The following is an 11,016-nucleotide window of genomic DNA, read 5'->3' on the forward strand; positions in this document are numbered from 1 at the left end:
CAGGTGCAACATTTACCATGGCTGACAACAACAACACAGATGTGTTCAAGATGTTTGCTGTTGAGGACAGGTTGGATGGGGACTGAAGGAGTACAAGCGGAAGTGCAATGCGAGAGAGAGTGCGAGAAGAAGAGCACGACGATATGGTGAACTCGCTCTACTGTAATGTGTAGAGCATAGTGAGTTCTTATTAGGTTTTTACAAAAGAATATGTGTACATACCTGGCGGCCCACCCACTTACCTGGGCGACCACATTGGGCTTTATACCCCAACAACCTCCCACTTAAAGTCCAATGTGGTACTTTAAGTGTGAGAGAAGCTACTATACAAGCTAATATACAAGAGATGTAGAGAAGTGATGCACTACCCTACACCTAACTGCTTGCGAAAATGCGCAAAGCTCTCTGAGGGAAGTCCTTTTGTAAGTATATCAGCAGGATTTTCTATGGTGTGAACTTTGACAAGCTGAAGTTGCTTATCCTCGAGCATTTCCCTGATGAAATGATACTTCACATCCACATGCTTTGTCTTTGAGTGATAAACTGGATTGCGAGCCAATTGTATAGCACTTTGAATATCACAATATAACACAGGCATCTCTTCTTTGATTCCCAAATCTGTTACTAGTCGATTAAGCCAAATTGATTCTTTGCATGCCTCTGATGCTGCAACATATTCAGCCTCTGTAGTAGACTGAGTAACACAATCTTGTAATCTAGAACGCCATGATACTGCTCCACCAGCCAATGTAAAGACATACCCTGACGTAGACCTTCGGTTGTAAAAGTCACCTGCATAATCTGAGTCTGTAAAACCCTTTACACTTAGATCCTGACTCCCATAGCATATACGCATACTCTTTGTAGCTTTCAGGTATCTCAATATTCCTTTCACTGCCTCCCAATGTTTCTTGCCTGGGTTTGACATGTATCGACTTACTACTCCCACTGCAAATGCAATGTCTGGGCGAGTGGCAATCATTGCATACATCAAACTACCCACTGCAGACGCATATGGAATCTTACCCATTTCAGCCTGTTCTTCCTCAGACACAGGACAATTTTGTTTGCTAAGTTTCACATATGGTGGCAATGGAACACTCAGTGCCTTTCCCTTCTCCATATTGAAACGTTGCAAAACCTTGTCAATATACTCTGTTTGAGATAACCAAATCAACTTCTTTGATCTGTCTCTCTCAATGCGCATACCAAGTATATGACTTGCCTCACCCATGTCTTTCATGTCAAACGATTTTGCCATCTTTGACTTCAAAGCTGAAATTTCTTCCAAGTGCTTGCCAGCAATCAACATGTCATCCACATACAAAATAAGGATCAGCCAACTACCATCCTTAGCCTTCTTTGTATATAGACAGTGATCGAACTCACTACGTTTGTAGCCTTGAGAAAGCATAAACTTGTGGAATTTATGGTACCATGCCCTCGGTGATTGTTTTAAGCCATAAAGACTCTTTAACAACTGGCATACCCAATCTTCCTTGCCTTTCTCAACAAACCCTTCTGGCTGTTGCATGTAAATTTCCACATCTAAATCACCATGCAAGAACGCTATCTTGACATCCATTTGGTGCAACACCAAATCTAATATGGCAACCAATGCAAGAAAGCATCTCAATGTAGTCATTTTGACCACCGGAGAGAAGACCTCATCAAAGTCAATGCCTTGTTCTTGCTTAAAGCCCTTGGCAACAAGCCTTGGTTTGTACTTTGGCTGACTATCATGAGCGGTGATCTTATACCTGTAAACCCATTTACAGGGTAGAGCCTTTTTGCCCCGTGTTAATTTAACTAGCTTCCATGTCTGGTTTTTATGCAGAGCTGTCATCTCTGACTGCATGGCCAATTGCCAATTCCCGGAGTCCCTCATTTGCACTGCTTCCTTGTAACATGAAGACTCATTGCAATCAGTCAACATGACATAGTTCATAGATGGAACAAACCTATCAGGAGGTCGCGTGACACGTCCAGATCTATGCACAATAGGTGGCTCAGGCTCAGCCACAACCTGTGGTTCCACTCTATCCTGTCCTTGCTCCTCTTGAACCCTGACATTTTGTCTTGCACGTGCATATTCTTGGAAGACAACTCTTCTAATCTCCTCAACCCTCTCTGGTTTAGAATGATATTTGGATTCATTAAAGTGAACATCATTGCTGCGGACAACCTTTCTGGATTCGGGATCCCAAAGTCTGTACCCCATCTCACCAGAATTACCATAGCCTAGAAAGATGCACTTTCTACTCTTTGGCTCAAGTTTGTTCCTAAATTCCTTTGGAACGTGAGTATATGCCTCACAACCAAAGACTCTGAGATGCTTGTATGAGGGCATTTTGCCTGACCATACCATCTCTGGCACTGAATCCTTCTGCAAAACCTTGCTAGGAGATCTATTTACAAGATGAACAGCTGTTGATACAGCTTCAGCCCAAAACCCATTTGGCAGCTGTGCATTAGACAACATACTTCTAACCTTCTCTTGTATGGTCCTATTCATCCTCTCAGCAACACCATTTTGAGGAGGATTGTAAGGAGCAGTAAGTTCACGTTTTATCCCTTTTGACTCACAAAAGTACTGAAAGGCCTTTGAAACATACTCTCCACCATTGTCAGTGCGTAAGCATTTAAGCTTCTTGCCACTCTGATTCTCCACAAGTGTCACAAACGTCTTGAAAACACTAAACGCTTCATCCTTGTGCTTGAGAAAGTAAACCCATACTTTCCTCGAGTAATCATCTATAAATGTCATAAAGTAAGAAGCTCCCCCTAGAGATAGGTTAGGCATAGGTCCACACAAATCACTATGAACAAGTGCCAACTGTGTATCTCTTCTACTGCTTCTATGCTTATGTGGCTGTTGTGTTTGCTTACCATACAGACAATGTTCACAGAATTCAAAATCATTAAATGAAAAGCCAGGCAAATAACCAGAACGAGACAAGATTTCCATTCCCTTCTTGGACATATGTCCTAACCGGCTATTCGACAAAGAAACGTTCGGCTGCTCGGTTACATTGATTACATTTTTAGAGACATTTGATACATAAATCATGTAAAGTCCTCCAGACTTTACTCCATGTGCTACTGTCATAGAACCCTTGGATATCTTCCACATGTTCTGTCCAAAAATGGTGACGTAGCCAGTATCATCAAGTAAACCTGTGCTGATCAAGCTCTTTGTAATTGCGGGAACATGTCTCACATTCTTCAGCGTGAAAGAAGAGCCATTCTGAAACTTCAATTGAACATCTCCAACACCTAAGATCTCACATGTCTGCCCATTGCCTAGCCGAACATGATCTTTAGTGGTCACATAATAAGTAAACCACTCCTTGTTTGGAGACACATGAAGTGATGCTCCTGAGTCTATAATCCAGTAACTCAATGCATTTCCATCAGATGCTGTAAGAAGAGCTGAGTCCATTGTATTCTTCAAGAAGTAGATGTCTCCTGACACTAGACTGTCATCCTCTGCAACAGTGTTTGTCACATTTATTTCTTGAATCTTCACTGAGGACTTGTTCTTCTCACCATGGTCTTCAGCTTTCTCTTTGCCTTTTTCTGCTTTCCATTCTTTGCAGTCTCTTTTCATGTGACCCTTCTTGCCACAATGGTAGCATTCTATGTCACTCTTGCCTTTAGCACTGCGGGACTTGCTACGAGACTGATTCCTCTTTCCACCTTTGTACTTTTCTTTGGTCCTTCCCCTGACAACTAAGGCTGTTCCTTTGCCTTTGTCCATTGTCTTTCTATTGGTTTCTTCAGTAAGCAGACTTCCTTCTACACCTGCTATGTTCAAACCATCTGGAGGTGCAGAATTACTCAAAGCTGTGCAAAAAGTGTCCCAACTTTCCGGCAATGTGATCAACAGGAACATAGCTCTAACAGGTTCATCAAACTTGACACCTTGAGCTGACAACTGACTATAGATTGTGTTGAATTCATTCAGATGATTGGACATAGGTGTCCCTTCTTTCATCTTCAAGTCAACAAGCTTCTTAAGCCAGTATACCTGTGAAGCTGCACTCTGCTTCTCATAAAGATCACTCAGCTTTAACCATGCTTGATAAGCCGACATCTCGTCTGCTACATTGAAGTAAACGCTTTCTGCCAAAGTCAGCATAATGGTAGAAAGTGCCAATTCATCCATTTCGCTCCATTCATCTTCGTCCATATCTTCTGGTTTTATCCCCTTGAGCTTTATAGGTTTTATCTGCTTCTTTTGTACCAACACGTGCCAAATCTGCTTCTTCCACAATGGGAAATTGGTTCCATCCAGCTTCTTGATATTGTAAAGAGCAGTGTCCTATCCAGCCATAGCTACGCTTCACAGTAGTTTACTTTTCTGGGAAAAATTCGGCAGAGTTTCCCTTGTAAACTGACCTCTGAACCAATATCAACCTGTCAAATGAACCAAGAAAGCTTCAAATTTTACAGAAATTTTGGCAGAGTCTCCTTTGTAAAATGGCTCTGGTGTACTAAAAAACAGACCAAAAAACAGCTCAAAAAACACTGTCTCTCTGATACTGTAAGCTGCGGGTAAACCTGTCCTGCACCTGTACTGTCTCTCACTGTCCTCTCACTGTCCTATAAGCATAGACTGCGACAATGCCTCAACGGCAGTAAAGCAAAGATGCAATCCCAATTGTTTAACTCACAGTCAATACATCCTAGCTGCCTATCTAAGGGTGCTCGAGGGATCGCTCCAAGACCTGTATCACCGAAAGGATCTCAACATTCGAGAATCCCCCAGCTCAATAAAACCTCACTCGACCCTCAACAAAGGCTGCAGTAAATCTGACAGTACATAGACTTCCCACAAAGTCATACATCCACAAATTTCCCATTGTATGTTGTAACAGCTGCGGCGGTTGTTTGCTGCGTGACTCACAGCCAGCAAACCCTCAACAAACATACATCATCTCTGACAATACATCCCATGTGGAAGTACCTGCAATGTGAGGATGAAATCTGGAATATCAAGCAGCAAACACAAGCTACCTGATGAACTAGTGGATGTCGCCTACAGTCTGTGTGTAGATGCGCCTGTGTCGTATGTGACACGCCTCCAAGAACTGTGAGCCGTCCTTCGATGTGTAGACAGCCACAAATCAACACTCTGGGAGTGTCGATATCCTCAGCACCTACAGTCGTAGGCCGAAAACCCCAAATTTGCGGAGTCGGATCTGCACCCGTCGAGACCACGTAGTCGAAAATGGCCTGCGCAGACCTTTGTGGAAGCCGAACAGTGGCAGAGATGACCTCATAATGAAATTCTGACAAGACCGAGCCCTTAGGGTTCGCCCACGAGATTTGGGGCCGTGTCTTCGCCTGTCGAATTTCACTCCAATCTGAGCTGGTGACTCTAGCCTCCTGCAGTGCTGCCCGAGCCTCGATCTGAGCTCTGATACCAGTTGAAGGAGTACGAGCGGAAGTGCGACGCGAGAGAGAGTGCGAGAAGAAGAGCACGACGATATGGTGAACTCGCTCTACTGTAATGTGTAGAGCATATTGAGTTCTTATTAGGTTTTTACAAAAGAATATGTGTACATACCTGGCGGCTCGCCCACTTACCTGGGCGACCACATTGGGCTTTATACCCCAACAGGGACAACTACCCTATGTGGGCTTATATGATGCAACATGTTCTTGTGTCAAAAGGTGTCTGGAACATTGTGCAGGGCATTGATGTACATCCTGGTTCTGAGGATGTAGGCGATGTTGAGGATGTTGCAGGTCTTGCCGCAAGGATTGCAGTTGTTAGAGTTGTTTTGCCTACGACAGAACAAGCTCGTTGGGATGTTAAGTATGCGCAGGCTCATGCATTGATTGCGTTGTCTGTGAAGCACACCATTGTTCCTCACATCCGTTCAGCAAAATCTGCAAAACAGGCTTGGGATATTTTAGCAGGTCTTTATGCAAGCCGTAATGAGGCTAAAATTGCTTTGCTACGTAAAGAGCTGGAGTCGAAGATTATGCATGAGGAAGATGATATGGACACTTTCCTTGCTAGTGTCAAGGATATCAATAAGCAGCTTATTTCTGCAGGTGAAGTCATTTCAGACAGTTCCCTTGTGCAGACTGTTCTTGATGCCTTACTAGATTCCTACCAGACTTTTGCTAGTACTTGGAGACTGATGACCCAAGGAAATCTTGAAGTTGTCAAGTTTGATGCATTATGCACATTGCTGTTGCAAGAGTCACTTTCTAGAAAAACAGGACTAGGCAGCGTGCAGTTGAACAGGCTTTTATTGCTTCTCAAAGAAAGGGTGGTAACAGTAATGCAGCCACTTCTTATGGTTTTGCTGCGAGTGGCAAAAATTATGTTCCTAATGCTTCTGCTGGTAGCACTTCGTCTGGCAATTCTGGTGATAAGGGCAAAAAGAAGATGCGTTTCCATTATTGTAAAGCTAATGATCACTTGATCAAGTCGTGTCCTAAGTTAAAGGTCAAAGAGGCTAAGAAGAAAGAGGTTGGTTCCACTACAAATGCAGCCATTGTTGAGTCTTCTGTGAAAGGAGACTGTGTTGCTGATGTTGATGCAGAATGGGCTTTTAGCGCAGAGTGCACTTACAACCCTGCTGTCCATGATGCATGCTTGTTAGTTGCTACAGATTCACTTGTGTGGTATTTCGACAGTGGTGCTACAAAGCACATTACCTCACATCGTGAATTGTTTACCTCTCTCGAGTCAGTCCCTCATGAGAATTCAGTCACTTGTGCCAACAACGCCTCTTATCCAGTTCAGGGAGTTGGAAAGATTGTGCTCACTGCTGCTGATGGCAGTTCCTTCACACTTGTTCATGCACTTTATGTACCTGGGATCAAGAAGAATCTCTTGTATGTATCTGCACTTGCTAGACTTGGACTTGTAGTCAAATTTTGGATGACAGATGTACAGTTCATGATCTCAGTTTTGGTGATGAAATTGTTGCATCTGGGCTTTTGTGCCGTGGGCTGTATAAGCTCACTTTGTATGACAAGTGTGGACAAAATTTTGCAAATGCTGTTGCAGATTCAAGGGCTATTTCAGATGCAAAACTTTGGCATGCACGTTTTGGTCATCTGAATTTTGCCAGTTTGCAGAAATCTGATATGGTTGCTTCTTTGCCGACTCTTGAAGCACTTGTCAAACATGTTTGTGAAGGCTGTATTTTGGGTAAGATGCAGCGTTCTAAATTTCCAAAGGATGGTTCAGTTCGGGCCACATGCAGGTTGCAGCTTGTGCATAGTGATGTTTGTGGGCCCATGCAAACTCCGTCCATGGGCAATTACCTGTACTTCGTGACTTTCATTGTCGGACTACTCCAGGCATGCATGGGTATTTCTGCTTAAAGCGAAGTCCGAAGTTTTTATGTGCTTCAAACAATTTCTGGCTATGGCTGAAAATGTCTCGAAATGTACTATGGGCACCCTCTGTTCCGATCGAGGGGGGGAGTATATGTCTCATGAATTTAATGCATTTCTGGCTAGCCGTGGGATATAACACCAATGTACAGTGCCTTATACGCCTCAGCAAAATGGTGTTGCTGAGAGGAAAAACAGGTCATTGACGAAAATGGCACGATGTATGGTCAAAAGTCAAGCTTTACCGCATTCTTTTTGGCTTGAGGCCATCATGTGTGCCACTTATGTACTTAAGAGGTGTCCTACGAAAGCTTTGCAGTCTATTACTCCATATGAAGCATGGCATGATAGAAAGCCTTCTATTGAGCACATGCGTGTTTTTGGCTGTTTGGCATATGCTTTGGTGCCACAAGTGCAGCGCAGAAAATTGGATGATAAGGCTGTCAAATGTATTTTTGTTGGTTATAGTGCTGAAAGCAAAGGTTATAGGTTGTATCATTCGCAAACAAAATGTATTCTGGTTTCTCAGGATGTAGTGTTTGTGTAAGATTCTGTTCAGCCCTTGCTGTCATGTACTAGAGACAATAATGTAAGCTCACAGGACATTTATGACACTTTGTTGCCTCTTTTCAGTGGTGGAAATACGAATGTAAGTTCCAATGAGGCAAATGTAAAGCCTCTGGGGGTTTCTGAAAATGTTTTAGATCAGCCTATTACTGATGCAGATGTACATGATGTACTTGATGAGGAAAGGGCTGAAAATGAGCAGGCTAGAGGTATGCCAAAATGGCTGGTGCACACTTTGCGTGACAATAAATTGGATGCACCTTTGTCTAGTCGTACTCGTTCAGGATCTCGCCATGCATCTTATGCATCAGATTGTTATGCTTTGGCTGTGTCTAGCTTACATGATGTTGAGGAGCCTCTGTCTTTTGATGAAGCACAGAATTCTGAAAATTGGATGTCTGCCATGCAATCAGAATATGATGCACTTATAGAGAATGACACATGGACTTTATGTGATTTGCCTCCTGGCAAAAAGGCCATTGGTACGAAGTGGGTTTACGAGTTGAAATGCAAACTGGATGGTGACATCGATCGCCATAAGGCTCGACTTTTTGCAAAGGGTTATGCACAACAAAAAGGCATAGATTATGAAGAGACTTTTTCTCCCACTTGTCGTATGACTACTGTGTGTTTTCTATGTGCATTGGCAGCTCATTTTGGTTGGGATGTACATCAATCAGACATTGTTACTGCTTTCTTGAATGGTGACATATTTGAGGAAGTTTATGTAATGCAGCCTCTCGGTTTTGTCATAAAAGGACAAGAGGACAAAGTGTGCAAATGTAACAAGGCTTTGTATGGGTTGAAGCAATCTCCTCGTGCTTGGTATGAGAAAGATGACACTCATTTGGTCAAATAAGGCTTTCGTAACAGTCCAATAGAAAGCACATTGTATGTAAAGGGTGAGGGTGATGTACTTCTCATTGTGGTTCTTTATGTTGATGATTTGCTGATCACTGGACCAAATGAGAGACACATTGCTGAATTTAAGGCTGATTTGAATGCTACTTTCAAGATGAAAGATTTGGGGCTAATGCATCATTACTTGGGTATACAGTTTAAGCAGTGTGATGGTGGTATTGCCTTGTGTCAGAAAAGTTACATAGAGACATTGCTATGTAAGTTTGGACTTGAGGATTGCAAACCTATTGCCACTCCCATGGAAACAGGTTTGAAGTTGAGTCTACATGATGCTGGTGATCCTGCTGATGTCACTCTTTACCAAACTGCTGTTGGCTGCCTCATTTATGTATGCAACACGAGGCCAGATATTCAGTTTGCAGTCTCACAGGTCAGCAGATTTATGCATAGCCCAGGGTCTAAGCATTGGTAGGCTGTCAAGAGGATTTTCCGCTACCTTAGTGGCACTTTACATCTTGGCTTGTTTTATCCCAAGGGGGGATCATTGCCGCTAGACTTACATGCTTTTTTGGACTCAGATTGGGCTGGTTGTTTTGACACGCGAATGTCCACAAGTGGTTTTTGTTTCATGCTTGGCAGTTCATGTATATCATGGTTGAGCAAGAAGCAACCTACTGTGGCCACTTCGAGTTGTGAGGCTAAGTACAGGGCAGTCTTCACAGCTACGGTTGAGTGTGTATGTCTCAGATGCCTTATGGCTGATTTGGGTGTTGGACAGGACACTCCCAACACTATCTACACTGACATCCAGAGCGCATTGGCAGTTGCGAGGAACCCAGTTTTTCATGCTCGCACAAAGCACATTGAGGTACATTACCACTATGTCAGGGAGAGGCTCTCAGCAAGAGAGATCAGCTTGGCTTATGTGCCAACATAGGACAACCTTGCAAATCTTTTCACAAAGGCATTGTCTCGTGAGAAGCTTGAAGCTTTTCGCAAAGCTTTGGGCTTACTCCCCTTTGTGGACTGATCCTGTCCTCAGGGCATGGCACTTCCCTTTACTCATGTGCCAGCTCTCGTTCACCGCATCACTTCAGGGGGGATTTGTTACCATATACATGTGGTAGTGATGTGTGTGAACACACTAGGACCGCCGGGGCATTTTTTCCCTCTTTAGGAGGTTTTTTCCCCCGTGCATTGTATATACGCCCATCACTCTAGGGCTATCTATCTTTCCATTGCACACTAAGTTATACACTCTCTATTGTGTGCCTTGAGCTTCCTTCATCTTCTCCAAGCTGTGTGTGTTTCTCTGCAACCCTAATTCCAACAAAGAGGGGTCGACCAAGAGAGAGAGGGGGTTGAATTTTCAAAGGCATACACACTCACACTAACTCATGTGTGAAGCAAGAAGACTCTCTCTCTCTCTCCTTCTCAAGATTTAATGGAAAGCTTATCACCTACTCCAAGCTTGTGAGAAGGGAGGCCTACACCAACAACTCTTGGCTTTGTGATGAAAATCCAACCATGATCCAAGGTTCAATGCATGCTCATCTCCTCTACCATGCTAATTACTAAGCTATGCTATGCTAATATGAGTGATTATGTGAGGAGATGTACATCTTTCTCGGAAGACTACTCCTTCTTCCTCTCAATCTACTCTCATACCCCGCTAGCTCTCACCATCTTCGAAGGTGTGTGAGGTCTTGTATTTGAGACCATGAGGGAATTGATGTTGTGTTTTATAAGTGTTTTGCTTAGTGCTTGAAGCTTCCATCTTCATTGCACTAGCTAATATTGAAGAAACACAAAGAATTGTATTGTAAAATGTCTCTCTTGATGGGAGAAACCATAATACAAAGCCTTTTGGAGGGGGAATGGCTCCATGTAAATTAGGTCCTCAATTGTTGTCAATAGCTTTATTTCTCTCTCTTTTGAAGTATTGTTCATGCTATCTAACTAGGTGTTATGCTTTTTGTTGCTCTCTCCACCCGAGCACTCTTGTTATTCTCATTAGGAATCTATTCTAATGAAATGCTCACTATGTTCATGCTATTCCCTGCTACACACAAGTTACTAGGCCATTAAATGCTACAATTTGAGCTATGAATGGGTTTGGTATCACGCACATGTACACCGATCGGACGGTTCAATCTTCCCAAACTATAGCATGCAACCTTTGTCAAAAGAAAACCACGATCCCACCATAATATATGAAACACA

The sequence above is a fragment of the Adiantum capillus-veneris genome, chromosome 4 (genome assembly GCF_014529385.1).
Source record: "Adiantum capillus-veneris isolate H3 chromosome 4, ASM1452938v2, whole genome shotgun sequence".
In the NCBI taxonomy this organism is placed as follows: domain Eukaryota; kingdom Viridiplantae; phylum Streptophyta; class Polypodiopsida; order Polypodiales; family Pteridaceae; genus Adiantum; species Adiantum capillus-veneris.